This window comes from Equus asinus, chromosome 12 (assembly GCF_041296235.1).
Source record: "Equus asinus isolate D_3611 breed Donkey chromosome 12, EquAss-T2T_v2, whole genome shotgun sequence".
Lineage (NCBI taxonomy): Eukaryota > Metazoa > Chordata > Mammalia > Perissodactyla > Equidae > Equus > Equus asinus.
The window spans coordinates 45,477,911-45,494,870 of record NC_091801.1 but is presented as its reverse complement, the minus strand read 5'-3'; the positions used below and the strand labels follow the sequence as shown (position 1 = coordinate 45,494,870).

The 16,960-nt window shown below is 34.6% G+C and overlaps 1 protein-coding gene across 4 annotated transcripts in view; it reads right to left on the bottom strand.

The window, feature by feature from the left end:
- CPQ (carboxypeptidase Q) overlaps nucleotides 1–16,960 on the bottom strand; it is a 460,617-nt gene that overhangs the window by 383,271 nt on the left and 60,386 nt on the right. The window lies entirely within an intron of this gene.

Sequence of the window (16,960 nt, the reverse complement as noted above, 5' to 3'; positions counted from 1 at the left end):
TCAATTTGAGAAGGAAAGTAATTTACTACTCTCTATAATAATAGATCAAGTAAGCTACAATAAATAAAAATTATTTTGAATTAGTAATTATATACTTTGTGCCTTTAGAGACAGTACATTTTTAAATAAGTATGAAATGTTTATAAAAATTGACCATGTAATTGATCACACAATGAATCTCAGGAATTTCCAAACAGTATAAATTATAGACTACGTTCTCTAATCACAATGCAATAAAAATAGAAATTAATAACAAAATAATGTAATATCCTATGAAGAAGAGTTTTAAAGCCACTCTCTCATTATTGTATCAAATGAGAAATTTTAAATGAAAAATAGAGCCTATTTAAACCTAATGAAAATAATAACTAAGTAACAATGTTTGCATTCCTGATCAAGCTATACTCAAAAGCCAGATCCACTTACAGTAGTTCTGGAGGGAAACACAAGAACCTGGCATCTGTGTTCACCTCCTGATGAGGAGAACACTGGGCAGGGGAAGGAAAGGGACTCACTCTTCTCTGTAAGCCCTTTCGTAAACTTCAAATATTGCACCATGTGCATAAAGGACCACAAAATACAAAGTTATTTTTAATCAAATTAATAGACAATATTTTTATTACTAACGAAGAATTTTGTTTAAATGAACTATTTAATCTAGAAGCTAGAAAAGAAAAAAAACTGAGAAAATCAGGAAGAATAATATGAGAATTTAAGCAGAAAACTAATGAATTTTAAAACAATAAAATAAATAGATGGATATAGGTAGATAGATAAGTAGAAGGGATGGCTATTTGGGAAAAGAGTTTTTAAATTGACAAAGTTCTTATAAATATAAATAAAAAAGAAAGAAACAAAATTAGAAAGGAGGTAGAAAGTAAAAGAGTTCACCATTTACTAAGTGCCATGCACTGTGGTTCAAGCATTTGACATAGATCATTTCTTTTCATTTTATTTACAAACAGATAAGTAAACACGTCTTAAGAGTTAAAGAGAATTTTACCCATAATGATATTTTAAGAAATTTAGAAATCTCAAAAAAGTGAACACTTTTTTAGAAACATAGATTAATAAAATTAATTCGATAGAACAGGAAAGCTGAATATTCATGGAAGACATTACAAATGTCATCAAGGGATAATTTGCAAAACTGTTCCAGACAATGCTATAGGCCTTTCAAGTTTGCAAGAAACTGATTAACACCTATATTACATAATCTAGTCCAGAGCATATAAAATTATAAAAAGCTATCCCAATTCACTTTATGAGGTTAACATAACTCTGATACCAAAATATGACAATGACTAGCATTTTCCAAAGAGGATTCCTTGGAAATTAATGTCATTTTCTTAGGCGCGGAAAGTCTATTGTGAATTAGTTTGGAAAACACAGTTTCAGAGATTTATAGCATGTATTAGCATATTAATGTCTCTGAGACTCCTGAAGCAAAGAAATTTGTTTAAATGTTTTAATATACCTTTCTCAAATGTATCTGACGACAAAACCATCCTTTTTCCTCATAATACTCCGTCTTAGAAAACACTTAAAGAAATGGTACTCCACACACGATTCATTTATGGGATACAGTTGTGAAAATCCTAAACGAGGAACCAGTGAAATTAAGTCAAAGTATATTAAACTAATAAGCCAGCACAATCAAGTAGGGATTACCTCAGCAATGCAAGGATTATTTAATATTAGAAAATATATTAATATAACACATCACATCACTAGGTCAAATAAGAAAGAGTACATAATTATCAAAAAAGGACAAAAGAGCATTCAATAAAATTCAACACTTTTTTTTCTGAACTAGGAAGTGGCTAGGAACTAAGAAGCAAAGTCTATTTCCTAATCTCTCTTAGACCTATCGCAAATATGTCTTAGTAGGAAATTACTAAAGTTGTTCTCATTAAAATCAGAAGGAAAGTAAGCATGGCCAGGATCACTACTAACATTCAAGAGAAGAAACAAGATAAACAAATATTTGAAAAGAGGATAGAAATTATAATTATTTGCACAAGATGACAGGATTTTTTTTTAGAAAATATATGAGAACCAAAAAACTATTAAAACTAATAATAACACTCAACAAATTGGTTAATTATGAAATACATATTTAAGAATCAGTTTTCTATATACTAGCAAAAACTAGTTGGAAAATGGAATGAGGGGAAGTTCCAATTCACAATAGCTACACATTATAAATTACTTCAGCAAAACCTTGAGAGATGAAATAAGTAAGAGAACTTAAACAAATGGAAAAATAAAACATGCTCCTGGAGGGGTAGACTAAACAACAGAAAATGTCAATTATTCCCAAATAAATTCATATTTTTGACATAATGCCAAGCATTGTATAAGGCAGTGTGTGTGAAGATAGCTATATTAAAAAAAGAAAAAGAAAAATCATTGAACACGTACCCAAACTAGGCGTTAAATTGTATTTTAATCCTTTAATAATCAAAACAGTATAATGCTGGTATGAGAATTAACAGACAGATCAATGCAACAAAACAGGCCTGAAATAGATTCATACACATTATAACATATGACAAAGTACACATCACAAAACTATATGGAAAAAATGGATTACTCTAAAAGTGATTTATGTAAAACTGGTAAGTATTGTGAAAGAAAAAAATCAATTTACTGTCTCATTTCAAACCATACAAAAATGGATTTTAAATAAATTTTAGTATTACACAAAAAAATATTTTTGAAGCAAGATAAATATTTGTCAAATTTTAAAGAGGAAGAACTTTCTAAACCTAACAGCACTGGAAAGACTCACAGGATAAAATGATGGAATAACATGGGATCATGAAACCTGACTCTCAAAACCTTTAATGAAATGAACAAAAGTAATTAATGACCATCCAGAAATATACCAGCAACGCTCAGACACAGGAAGGTGCACAACCTCACACCAAGGAAGGGAAGGAATCTCACACATATGCTGGTATCCAAAAAGGGGAAACCAGGGAAGGAGAAAAGACCTCAGGAACCAAAAAACAGCTATCCTGCAGAAGCAGGTCCAGTGGAAGAAGACAAATGAATAAAATTCAGAAAAGTCTCTCCAGTAACTACCTAATACTGCCAAGTTGGGAGTAAAGTTGTTTGCCTACTATTTGCTAAAACATGTGATACATTTACTCTGTTCCAAGCACTAGTCATACAATCTGGAGAACGCCAATCTGAAAGAATTATCCTTTCTATAGCTAATAACTTTGAAAAAAATTCTCTCTTTATAACTCCAGCATTATATTTTGTCTGTAGAAAATCTGTAACATCAAAATAAGCCAAAAGAAAAAATCTCTCAGTGTATACTTCCCAGAATTACTTGGTACACAGATACATAAATATATATGTTTTAAAAAATTAATCATAATCTACCTATGGATTTACGGGCAGCTTTTTTGTAAATGTGACAATATATCATGTACCTCTTTCCACTTCCATAAATATAACTCTACATTATTATTTGAATGCCTGTGTAATATTCCCTTGTATAGATGAATCAATTTGTTTGAACAGTTTCCTATTTTTGAATCTTTGGATTGGTTCTAAATAAATATCTTTATACAAATACCTTAGCATACTTCTCAGATTATTTCATTATGAAAAATTCTTAGAAGTGGAATTGGTAAAAATAAAAAAGATAAACACCTTTAAGATTTTTACTATGCATTGCAAAAATGTACTCTAGGAAGGCTGTACCAATGTACACCTCTATCCTCAGCAACAGTGTAAAGTGCCTGTTTTCTCACACTGGAGCCAACCCTCAGGACTAAAATACTTTCTTGACTACTGTGTCCTTACATTTCCCTCATTCTCACGTTCTTTACCAGACCTGAACTAAGCCTCTTTCCAGAGTTCCACACTGACAGAAGCGTACCCCTTCCAAGCTATAGGCTTCCTCTCTCTTACATACAGTCCTCGAAGGTCTTTGTTATTTATTAACAAATGATTTCAGCAATTTTCAGATCAGATTGAAAGATTATGAATTCCTGAGTTCTGATACTTGCTGACTGAGATTCCAAAGCATTGGCCCTAATCCAGATTGAGACAGACATGAGTCTATTCTTTTTCTGATAATTAATATACTTAAAAAAATTGTAAAGTGGCAAAATATACACAACATGAAATTTACCATTTTAACCATTTTAAGTATCCAGTTCTATGGCATTAAGTACCTTCACACTGCTATGCAACTGTCACCACCATCCATCCCCAGAATTTTTTCCATCTTCCCAAATTGAAACTCTGTACCCAGTAAACAATCACTAATGTACTTCTGAATCAGAAAAAGAACACTTTGAATTAGGAAAATAAATTTCCAGAGTACCCCAGCATGTAATTATGACAAAATCTCACAAGTTCTCCTCTTCACCTTCAACTATTAGTGGAGCATCACATTATTTTCAATCACTTTTACTTAGGAACATTTTGTTCATTTTCAGGCTGCAGGCGCTTTCTGTTTTCAGCTCTCCATCCCTAGGTGTGCAATTGCTCTACCCTTGGCCAGACTCAAGTCTGGTTTTTTTTAATCCTTTAACAGGTATTTATTGCTATCATTTTTTTCTCCTACTTTTGCTTTGTGCTTGAAGTACTTTTTTCCTCTTAAAGCTTCTTCTTATTTTTTTTTAGGTGTACATCATTATATTTCCATTTCTGTGTAGATTACATCATGTTCACCACCCAAAGACTAATTACCACCCAGCACCATCCACATGTGCCCAGTCACCCCTTTTGCCCTCCTCCCTCCTCCTTTCCCCTCCAGTAACCACCAATCTAATCTCTGTATCTATGTGTTTGTTGTTGTTGTTATCTTCTATTTATGAGTGAGATCATACAGTATTTGACTTTCTTCCTCTGACTTATTTTACTTAGCATAATACCCTCTAGGTCCATCCATGTTGTCGCAAATGGCAAGACTTCATCTTTTTTTTTATAGTTGAGTAGTATTCCATTGTGTATAAATAACGCATCTTCTTTATCCATTCGTCCCTTGATGGGCACTTAGGTTGTTTCTATGTCTTGGCTATTGAGAATGATCCTGAATGAACACAGGAGTGCCATGTATCTTTATGCATTTGTGTTTTCATGTTCTTTGGATAAATGCCCAGCAGTGGAATAGCTGGATCATATGGTAGTTCTATTCTTAATTTTTGGAGGAATCTTCATACTGTTTTCCACAGTGGCTGCACCAGTTTACATTCCCTTTTCTCCACGTCCTCTCCAACACTTGTCATTTCTTATCTTGGTAATTATAGCCATTCTGACGGGCACAAGGTAATATCTCACTGTAGTTTTGATTTGCATTTCCCTAATAATTAGTGATGTTGAACATCTTTTCATGTGCCTGTGGGTCATCTGTATATCTTCTTTGGAAAAATGTCTGTTCAGATCCTTTGCCTATTTTTTAATTGGTGTGCTTATTTTGTTGTTGCTGAGATGCAGGAGTTTTTTTTTAATTAATTTATTTTTTATTAATTTGTTTATTTTCAGATGTACATCATAATATATTTCAAATTTAGTGTAGATTACATCATGTTCACCACCCAAAAACTCATTATAGTGCATCCCTCACATGTGAGCTTAATCACCACCTTTTGCCCTCCCTCCTCCTCCCCTTGCCCTATGGTAACCACCAATCCAATCTCCAATGCTGTGTTTGTTTGTCGTTGTCCTTAATATATTGTAGATATTACCCCCTTATCAGATATATGGTTTGCAAATATCTTCTCCCAATTGCTAGGTTGTCTTTTTGTTTTGTTGATGGTTTCCTCTGCTGTGCAGAAGTTTTTGGGTTTGACGTAGTCCCATTTGTTTATTTTTTCTTTTGTTTCCCTTGCCTGGTCAGACATGGTATTTGAAAATATGCTGCCAGGACTGATGTCAAAGAGTGCACTGCCTAAGTTTTCTTTTAGAAGTTTTATGGTTTCAAGTCTTACATTCAAATCTTTAATCCATTTTGAGTTAACTTGTGTGCATGGTGTAAGATAATGGTCTACTTTCATTCTTTTGAATGTGGCTGTCCAGTTTTACCAACACCATTTATTGAAGAGACTTTCCTTTCTCCATTGTATGTTCTTGGCTCCCTTGTCAAAAGTTAGCTGTCCATAAAAATGTGGGTTTATTTCTGGGCTCTTGATTCTGTTTCCATTGATCTGTGTGTCTGTCTTTGTGCTAGTAATTTGCTGTTTTGGTTACTATAGCTTTGTAGCATATTTTGAAATCAGGGAATGTGATACCTCCAGCTTTGTTCTTTTTTCTCAGGAATCCTTTGGCTATCTGGGATCTTTTGCTGTTTCATATAAGTTTTAGGATTCTTTGTTACATTTCTGTGAAAAATGTTGTTTGAACTTTGATAAAGATTGCATTGAATCTGTAGATTGCTTTAGGAAGTATGGACATTTTAACTATGTTAATTCTTCCAATCCAAGAGCACAGAATATTTTCCCATTGCTTTGTGTCTTCTTCAATGTCTATCAACAATGTTTTATAGTTTTCAGTGTACTGGTCCTTCACCTCTTCGGTTAATTTTATTCCTATGTATTTTATTCTTTTCATTGTAATTGTAAGTGGGATTGTATTCTTAATTTCTCTTTCTGCTACTTCATTGTTAGTGTATAGAAACACTACTGATTTTTGCATGTTGATTTTGTATCCTGCAACTTTACCATATTCATTTATTATTTCTAATAGTTTTCTGGTGGATTCTTTAGGGTTTTCTATATATAAAATCAGGTCATCTGCAAATAGTGACAGTTTCACTTCTTCACTTCCAATTTGGATCCCTTTTATTTCTTTTTCTCGTCTAATTGCTCTGGCTAGGACTGCCAAAACTACGTTGTTAAATAAGCCTGGTAGAAGTGGGCATCTTTGTCTGTCTCCTGTTCTTAGAGGTATAGCTTTCAGTTTTTCCCCACTGAGTATGATGTTGGCTGTGGGTTTGTCATCTATGGCCTTTATTATGTTGAGGTACTTTCCTTCTATACACATTTTATTCAGAGTTTTTATCATAAATTGTATCTTGTCAAATGCTTTCTCTGCATCTATTGAGATGATCATGAGATTTTTATTTTTCATTTTGTTAATGTGGTATCAGTTTGATTTGCAGATGTTGAACCAACCCTGCATCCCTGGAATAAATCCCACTTGATCATGGTGTATGATCTTTTTAATGTATTATATTCAATTTGCTAGTATTTGGTTCAGGATTTCTGCATTGATGTTCCCCAGTGACATTGGCCTGTGATTTTCGCTTTTTGTGTTATCCTTGTCTGGTTTGGTATTAGAGTGACATTGATCTCATAGAATGAGTTAGGAAGTTTCCCCTCCTCTTCAATTTTTTGGAAGAGTTTGAGAAGGATAGATATTAAGTCTTCTTTGAATGTTTGGTAGAATTCATCAGGGAAGCCAGCTGGTCTTGGAATTTTATTTTTGGGGAGGTTTTTGATTACTGTTTCGATCTCCTTACTGGTGATTTGCCTATTCAAATTCTCTATTTCTTCTTGATCCAGTTTTGGAAGGTTGTATGATTCTAAGAATTTATCCATTTCTTCTAGATTATCCAGTTTGTTGGTGTATAGCTTTCTGTAGTATTCTCTTATAATCTTTTGTATTTCTGAGGTGTCCATTGTCATTTCTCCTCTTTCAATTCTGATTCTATTTATCTGAGCCACTTTTTTTCTGGGTGTTTTAGTAGTTCTTCTCTGTTCCTTTCTTCTTCTTTTGCCCTCTTCCCTTATGGTTTGATGGCTTTCTCTGGTATTATGTTTGGGTTCCTTTATCTTAATTATTTGTGTATTTATTATAGGTTTCTGGTTCGTGATTACCATGAGGTTCATATATAATAACCTATGTATATAGCAATCTATATTAAGTTGATGGTTTCTTATGTTTGATCTCTTGCTAAAAGCTTTACTCTTTTACTCCTCTCCCCCGTATTTTATGTTTTTGTTATCATATTTAATGTCTTTTGCGTATGTGTGTATCCATTAACCTCTTATCATGGAAATAGATAATTTTAGTACTTTCGTCTTTTGACTTTATATTAGGTTCATAGGTTGTTCATCTGCTACCTTTACTGTATGTTTCCCTTTACCAGTCTTTTTTTTTACATAATTTGCTTATTCCTATTTCTGTCTTTTCTTTTCCACTTAAATAAGTCCCTTTAACATTTTTGTAAGGCTAATTTATTGGTGATAAAGTCCTTTAGTTTTTGCTTGTATAGAAAACTCTTTCTCTCTCCTTCCATTCTGAATGCTAACCTTGCCAGGTAGAGTATTCTTGGCTGGTAGACTATTCTTAGATTATGTCCAACAGCTTTTCTGGGGGTCTTCCCCATTGTTGCTAATAGCCAGCAAAGCTACATACTATGACACTCCTCTCAGTTGTGCTGAATCCAAAAGCTGCTTATTTTGGCAAAACTCTCCCACTCAGATCCTCTGCTCCTCCAGGAAAAGCTTCGTACCTTAAGATTGCTCACAGCTGTGAAGCGCCACAGCTAGAATGAGGCTTTTTCCTCCCCAGAAAGGTATTTCTGCCTCTCCCACCTCAGTCAGTGCTGTCCCTTGTTGTGGAGATTCTTTTTATCCAGTTTCCAGTTCTCTCTCAGGGGTCATTGTTCCAAGGGTAGTTGTAAATTTGTTGTTTCTTGGAGGAGCTGAGTTCAGTCCTCCTACACCATCATCTTCCCCGAAATCCCTCAACACAAGTCTATTAGTTCCAAGAAGGTAGTTCCAAGCTTTTCAATAGCCCTCACATCACTCTCAATATATGAATTTTTTTGACTGCTCTTTGATAGAGTTGAACTATTTCCCAGAGCAAGGAGGGAAGCCAGATCACTTGCTCAGTCTATTATTGTTAAATGGGTTCATATAAGATCCTGTGTTCTAGGTACTACAGAATAAAGTAAGAAGGGTAAATTTGTTTTCGGGGTGGGGGGAAGATTGGCACCTGAGCTAATATCTGTTGCCAATCTCCTTTTTTTTCCTTTTTCTTCTTCTTCTCCAAAAACCCCCCAGTATGTAGTTGTATAGTCTAGTTGTGAGTGCCTCTGGTTGTGCTATATGAGATGCCACCTCAGCATGGCTTGATGCGCGGTGCCATGTCCACACCCAGAATCCAAACTGGCAAAACCCTGGACTGTAGAACCAGAGTGCACAAACTTAACCACTCGGCCATGGTGCTGCCCCAAGAAGGATAAATTTATTGAGGGGAAAATATCTTAGTCAAAACAAGACTTTCATTTAACAGCAATTATTAAACATCAACTTTGTGCCGTACCCCATAGAGCACTTAGGTATAAAGCTAAATGAGATATAACCTAGCAGGAGAGGCAGAAACAGAATAATAATTATTATTATTACTGTTACTATTATTATGTTCAGTATTAATTATAAAAACGTATAGACATATATCCCAAGTAACATGGAAAACATAGAGAAGAGAGTAGTAGATTCTATCTGTAGGGGTCAGAGAAGACTTCATAGAGAAGGTGAAAAATCCACTGGGTCTTGAACAATGAGTAGGAGTTCTTCAAGAGTAAAAACTTCAGAAAGACATTCCAGAAAAAGAGAACCACAAGGACACAGGCCCTACTACTTAATACTGTTCACAGAGAACACTGGTGCTCCACAAACTAAATCAAGGTATTTTATTGTTTAAATCATAGAATGGCAATCTGTTGCAAAAAGCTTTTTTCTAAAGTAATATATAGAATATTCTTAAATTTAAGTTATTCTTGCACAAATATTTCTTTGGTACTTGTTTTCAATTTTCTAATAGTAAAAAGTAGCACACAGTAAAAATAAATACATAAAAACATTATATAATAAACTCAAAAAGCCAAACTAAATCCAGTGCTTGCATTTTCTACTAGTAAATGCTTATGGTCTGATGGTTTAGCACATTTTCTGTGAATAAGATTGCCCCTGGATCCAATGATGGAGTAAAATATAAAGCTATTTAATATGAAAAAAAAAAAAAAACAGGAACAAGATGACTGACTCTAGATAATTAGCTTCCTAACTAGTTTGAGAACCAAAGGATTCCTGAATGGATGAGGAAAATTTGGGAGATAAAACTCCAAAGATAAGGTATGATGCAATTCTTGAAAAGGCCTAGCAAGTCATGTTGAGAAATTAAATGTTTTGTAATGGAAAGAAATAACATATCAACTGTGTGAGGGACTTCTTTGTGTTTGTTGTTTTATAGACACATACACAAAAAAACTCCTTTGATAATAGCATAAAGGACACGGACTTGCATGAGAAGAGGTTGAAGGTTACTGCAGTTATGCAGGAAAGAAATAGGACCAAAGCAGATAATAAACTGGGACAGGCAAACAAATAATGAAAATAGTATATTGTCATCACATACGAATTAGTTGATTTGTGGCAAACTTAAAACAACTAGAGTCTCTGACATCAAAGAAGAGCAATCAGTTATGGCCAACAGGTACAAGAAAAAGTTGCTCAACACCACTAATTATCAGGGAAATGCAAATCAAAACCAAAATGAGATACCACTTTACACTTGTTAGGATGGTTATTATCAAAAAGAGAAGGATAACAAATCTTGGCCAGGATGTGTAGAAAAGGGAATCCTTGTGCACTGTTGGTGGGAATGTAAATTGGTGCTGCCACTATGTAAAACAGTATGTAGGTTCCTCAAAAAATTAAAAATAGAAGTATCATACAATCCAGCAATCCTTCTTCTGGGTATATATACAAAGGAATTGAAATCTGGACCTCCATTCCCATGTTCACTGCAGCATTATTCTCAGTAGCCAAGATATTGAAGCAAGCTAAATGTACATAGAAGGATGAAAGGATAATGAAAATGTAGTATTTACACACAATGTAATATTATTCAGCCTTAAAAAAGGAAATCCTGCCATTTGCAACAATATGGATAAACCTATAAGACATCATGCTAAGTGAAATAAGCCAGACACAGAAGAACAAATACTACATGATCCCACTTGTATTAGGAATCTAAAATAGTCAAACTCACAGGAGCAGACAGTAGAATGGTGGTTACCAAGTGCTGGGGGAGGGGGAAATGGGGCAGTGTTGGTCAAAGAGTACAAAGTTTGAGTTATGCAAGATGAATAGGTACTAGAGATGTATTGTACAGCACAATACCTACAGTTAACAATACTGTATTGCATACTTAAAAATTTGTTAAGAGCATAGATCTAATGTTAACTGTTCTTATCACAGTAAATAAAGTAGGAGGAAACTTCTGAAGGTGATAGATATATTTATGGCATTGATTGTGGTGATGGTCTCACAAGTGTATACTTATCTCCAAACTTATCAAGTTGCATAACCGAAATTTGTACAGCTTTTTATATGTCAAAAAAAGTTTTACACTGAACAACCAATGGGTCATTGAAGAAAGAAAAGGAGAAATCAAAAAATATTTGGAGACAAATGAAAATGAAAACACACCATACCAACTTATTTGAGATGCAGCAAAAGCAGTCCTAAGAGGGCAATTTATAGCAATACAGGCCTATGCTAACAAACTAGAAAAAGCTCAAATAAACAATCTTAAACTACACCTAACAGCATTAGAAAAAGAAGAACAAACAAAGCTCAAATTCAGTAGAAGGAGGGAAATAATAAAAACTACAGCAGAAATAAGTGAAATTGAAACAAAAAAAAGACTATAAAAAGGATCCATGAAACAAGGAGCTGGTTCTTTGAGAAGATAAACAAAATTGACAAACCCTTAACCAGACTCACTAAGAAAAAAATAGAGAAAGCCCAAATAAATAAAATTAGAAATGAAAGAGGAGAAATTACAATGGATACCACTGAAATACAGAAGATTATAAGAGATTATGAAAAACTCTATGGCAATAAACTGGACAATCTAGAAGAAATGGATAAATTCTTAGTCTCTTACAACCTCCCAAGACTGAATCAAGAAAAAATAGGGAATTTGAATAGACCAATCACAAGTAAAGAGATTGAAACAGTTATCAAAAACCTCCCCAAAAATAAAAGTCCAGGACCAGATGGCTTCTCAGGAGAATTCTACCAAACATTCGAAGAAGATTTATTACCCATTTTTCTCAAACTATTCCAAAAGATTGGAGAAGATGGAAATATTCCTAACACATTCTATGAGGCCAACATCACTCTGGTACCAAAGCCAAATAAGGACAACACAAACAAGGAAAATTATAGGCCAATATCACTGATGAACATAGATACAAAAATCCTGAACAAAATGTTGGCAAACTGAATACAGCAATACATTAAAAAGATCATACACCATGATCAAGTGGGATTCATACCAGGGACACAAGGATGACTCAACATCCACAAATCCATCAACGTGATTCACCACATTAACAAAATGAGGAATAAAAACCACAGATCATCTCCATAGATGCAGAGAAAGCATTTAACAAGATTCAACATCCATTCATGATAAAAACTCTCAATAAAATGGGTATATAAGGAAAGTACCTCAACATAATAAAGGCCATATTTGACAAACCCACAGCCAACATCATACTCAATGGGTAAAAACTAAAAGCCATCCTTCTGAGAACAGGAACAAAACAAGGGTGCCCACTCTCACCACTCTTATTCAACACAGTACTCGAGGTTTTGGCCAGGGCAATTAGGCAAGAATAAGAAATCAAAGGAATCTAAATAGGCACTGAAGAAGCGAAACTCTCACTGTTTGCAGAAGACATGATTTTATATAGAGAAAATCCTGAAGAATCCATCAGAAAACTACTAGAAATAATCAACAACTACAGCAAAGTTGCACAGTACAAAGTCAACCTACAAAAATGAGTAGCATTTTTATACTCAAATAACAAACTAACAGAACAAGAACTCAAAAATACAGTTCCATTTACAATCACAACAAAAAGAATAAAATATCTAGGAATAAATTTAACCATGGAGGTGAAACACCTATAGAAAGAAAACTATAAGACATTACTGAAAGAAATTGATAAGGACATAAAGAAATGGAAGGATATTCCATGCACATGGATTGGAAGAATAAACATAGTTAAAATGTCCATACTACCTAAAGCAATCTACAGATTCAATGCAATCCCAATCAGAATCCCAATGACATTCTTCATGGAAATAGAACAAAGAACCTTAAAATTCAGATGAGGCAACAAAAGACCCCAAATAGCCAGAGCAAGACTGAAAAACAAGAACAAAGCTGGTGCATTACAACCCCTGACTTAAAAATATATTACAAAGCTATAGTAATCAAAACAGCATGGTACTGGTACAAGAACAGACACACAGATCAATGGAACAGAACTGAAAGCCCACAGATAAAACCACCCATCTACGGACAGCTAATCTTTGACAAAGGAGCCAAGATCATACACTGGAGTAAGGAAAGTCTCTTCAATAAATGGTGCTGGGGAAACTGGACAGCCACATGCAAAAGAATGAAAGTAAACCATTATCTTTCCCCATGCACAAAAATAGACTCAAAACGGACCAAAGACTTGAAGGTAAGACCTGAAACCATAAAACTTGTGGAAGAGAATATAGGCAGTACACTCTTTAACATCAGCCTTAAAAAGATCTTTTCAAATACATGTCTACTCAGACAAGGGAAACAAAAGAAAAAGTAAACAAGTGGGACTTCATCAGACTAAAGAGCTTCTAGAAGGCAAAAGAAACCAAGAACAAAATGAAAAAACAACCCACCAACTGGGAAAAAATATTAGAAAATCATATATCCGACAAGGGGTTAATCTCCATAATATATAAAGAGCTCACACAAATGAACTACAAAGAAACAAACAACTCAGTCAAAAAGTGGGCAGAAGATATGAACAGACATCTTTCCAAAGAAGATATACAGATGGCCAATAAGCACATGAAAAGATGCTCAACATCACTAATCATCAGGGAAATGCAAATCAAAACTACACTTAGACTCCATCTTACACCCATTAGAATGGCTATAATCATCAAGACAAAAAACAACAAATGTTGGATAGGTTGTAGAGAAAAGGGAATCCTCATCCACTGCTGGTGGGAATGCAAACTGGCACAGCCAATGTGGAAAATAGTATGGAGATTTCTCAAAAAATTAAAAATAGAAAAACTATATGACCCAGCTATCTCACTACTGGGTATTTACCCAAAGAACTAGAAATCAACAATTCAAAGAGTCTTACGCACCCGTATGTTCACTGCAGCATTATTCACAACAGCCAAGACATGGAAGCAACCCAAGTGCCCGTTGACAGATGAGTGGATAAAGAAGATGTGGTGTATATATACAATGGAATACTACTCGGCCACAAAAAAAGACAAAATCGTCCCATTCGAAACCACATGGATGAACCTTGAGGGCATCACGTTAAACAAAATAAGCCAGACAGAGAAAAGACAAACACCATATGATTTCACACATATGTGGAATATAAACAAACTTACGGACAAAGAGAATAAATTAGTGGTACTGGGGGATGGGGGTGGAGGGTGGGCACAAGGGGTAAAGGGGTATATTTATGTGGTGTTTGACAAACAATAATGTGCAACTGAAATCTCACTCTGTTATAAGCTATTATTACCACAATTTAAAAAAAAAAGTTTACACACAAAAAAGAGTAAAGAAATCTCTGCCAAAATTAAATCCATGACTGCTGTCTTTCTTTGTCTTTCTCACTCAGAGAATCATAGGACATCAGATGTAGAAGGAACCTGAGAGATTACCTTATCCAGAGGTGCTCAAATTTTCATGTATAAACTTTGTCAGCTCGTTAAAAGGTAGATAGATACCCGAGTCCCCTCCCTAGAGGTTCCAATTCTGTAGGCCTGGGTGGAGTTCAAGAATCTGCACTTTTAGAATCTAGTGATTCTGATATATGTGATCCAAAAACCATATTGTGAGAATCACTGATGTGGTGCAAGTAGGAGACCTTTCTCAAAGTTTTTTCACATTCTAGCAGGCTTTTAATACTCATTCCACTTTCTACACATTGGGTAGCACTTGGTTAGCCCATTCAAAAATTGATCTCAGCCAATTGCAAATACACCAAACCCCAGGTATCAGCCATGTCATTTTACTTAAACTTCAAGAGTCAGAAACTTGTGGGAAATATTTTGGAACACAACATTTGGCTGTTAAAGCTGTGGAGCTGAAAGATGCTAAAATTCTGTCACTAACTACTTAGCAATTCCCAACCTCCTCATGCATCAGTTTCTTCATGTATCAAAAAGCTATAATGAGATCTTTCTTCTCCATCTCAGAGACATGTTGCAGGAAGCAGTTAGTTGTGAAATTGCTTTTACAAGTTTTAAAAGGACTACTCAAAAGTAAAGAATGAGTCAATCCTTTTTCATATATTTTAGCTGCCACTACTGGATATTTGGAGAGGTACAGGTATGGGGAGAGACACAGGTCAATAGAAGCATATGGAAGAAATATGCTTTTGGCTGGACTTTAAAAGAAGGGGAAGTGGTTACTGATGGAGTGGCAGCGAGGATAAAGAAAATAAAGTGGACAGAAGCAGAGTCTACAGGGTGGCCAGCCTGATGAGACTGCTGATAGAAATAAATTTTTTTTTTTCATACTTCTGGGCTCTTGGCCTTCACAAGGCAGAATATACCAACAAAGCAAGACAAAGAGGATAGACCTTTTCTTCCCCCCAAAGAATTCTGGCTACTTACCAAAAGCTTTCTATAAAATAACATTTCATTTTAAAAGCATTGTTTGTATTTAAAATTAGGGATGGCTTTATTGTTAAAGGTTTTTAATATAAGGAGGTATGGTGATATTAAATGGAGTCTCTCAGCTTTTGTATTTCTTGGCTCCCACATTTCAAATTAATGAACCTTATGCTGCACTCATGTTTTCATTCTATAAAATACACATGACTACTTTTTCTCCTATCTAAACAGGCCAAGTCGACTTTTCATCAAGTCATCACTGAATAGGATTTTATTAAGCCCCCACTTGTACACATCATATAACATTGCAGTGAGTAAAGGAGGCTGAGTGAAGAAAAGACAATTTCAAATTGTGGCTAATTTCAAAAAGTAGGGAGAGTTTTGAAAAGCGTATACTTGTTAAGCTTTGGCACAGTTTCAATAAGGTGATGGAAACTGAAATAGATCTTAGTGGTCATCTTACTCAACCATCTGTTCTAAACTACAACTTCCCACTCAAAGTAAAACTCCCACTACAAGAGTCTTGATATATGACCACCTCATCTCTACTTGGAAATGTCCAAAGATAGGATGCTCGCTACCCTAAATGATAGTTCATTACATTTCTGGTCAACGTTAATAAAAAGAGAGTTCTTTTTTATTTGGAATTTACCAGTTTATCTCCCTGTAATATAATTTAGTGAAAAGAGCAAGAGTTTTAAGTTATACAGACTTTAGCACAATTCCTAATTCTGCCACTTACCAGTTGTTTGACACTGAATATATTCCATAAGCCCTCTGAGTCTCAGTTTCTTTACCTATACAATGAGGATAATAACCTCTTACCTTAGTGGTTTGTTGTGTGAATTAAATCAAGTGTGAAAAGTACTTAGCAATTTACCTAGTATATAACAGTTGCTCAGTAAACAAAGTATTATTCCACTCATTTGTTCCAGCTCTTTCATTTGCTGCTAATGTTTTAATTCTTCTTTTATATGCATAAGACAGTCCTTTAAATATGTGAAGATGGTGAGCTTTTCTTTTCTTGACATTGGTCTTTACCCTGCTAACCATCTCCATTTCCTGCATTGTTTTATGGTGCCATTTAATCCCAAACCACTATGCTACTGGGGCCATAGGGATAGTCCAATATGGGCTATGGATAGGTGATTGGGTGACTCAGTGATTTGGGACTTCTTTCAAGCAAGGGATATAATACAATCCAGATCAACACTTCGGTCCAAACCATTATAAAGTGGAGGAAATAAATCCAAATATAACATTAA